The sequence below is a fragment of the Haliaeetus leucocephalus genome, unplaced genomic scaffold, assembly GCF_000737465.1.
Source record: "Haliaeetus leucocephalus isolate CR32 unplaced genomic scaffold, Haliaeetus_leucocephalus-4.0 Scaffold506, whole genome shotgun sequence".
Classification (NCBI taxonomy): Eukaryota; Metazoa; Chordata; class Aves; order Accipitriformes; family Accipitridae; genus Haliaeetus; species Haliaeetus leucocephalus.
This window is the reverse complement of record NW_010972942.1, coordinates 7,407,950-7,408,843: the sequence shown is the minus strand read 5'-3', so window position 1 is coordinate 7,408,843 and position 894 is coordinate 7,407,950.

Below are 894 nucleotides of genomic sequence, written 5' to 3'. Positions count from 1 at the left end.
GGGGGGGGGGGGCGGGCCGGGGGAAGGTTGTGTTACAGTGTTACAGTCAGCAACATTTGCAAAACAATCTATTTCAATATGCATGTGTAAATATTTGTAAATGGTAAAATTCCATTTTGCTTTGGAGAAGGTTTTCAACCTGAGTACAATCAGAAATGAAAGCTTTTTTATCTCAGCTTGTCTGATCCGTCACAGTTGCCTAGTATGTTTGATGCTTTTTGCAACACTGGTCATTTTTTGCAATCTGTTACTACTGTTGAAAAAGCAGCAGCAGAAAACCCCTCCAAAACACTGAATAATTGGAACAAATAATATAACTAAAGAAGCTGTGATTTGCTTCTGCATATTTTAGAAATAAAAACAAATTGGGATTCGTCAAAATACTGATCAATGTTGCTTATTTAACTGTGAGTTCAGCATTATGGAAAACTTTCTTACAAAATGCAAACACAATGAAGGATTAATTTTCCCTTTTATCCTATTTTTGTGTACATTAAATTTTAGCCCTCATTTCTGTGTTTTTCTGTTTGATTTCACAGGTTTGTGAAATCAGTGGGATTGTTGAAGAACAATTTAATTAAAACAAAATTATGGTTATCAAAACTACAGCTGAAAATTTGCTTTAGTTTATACATAATAATTTTAAATAAAGTTATTTTTCTAGTATCAGCAGTACATAAGTGGAACCGCTCTGATATGTGGATGCTCTAATGCACTGAATCAGAGTATTTACTGTGGTACAGTGGCCTTAGGAAAGAAGAGTAACTGTCACCTTTTAGTATAAAGTTATTATAATGGTTTTGTTCAGTTTATACCCCTTGTTATTTAGGGTTAACATTTGATAAACTAAACTCTGCCTGACCAAAACAAACTCTACCTAGAGATTTTATGTAT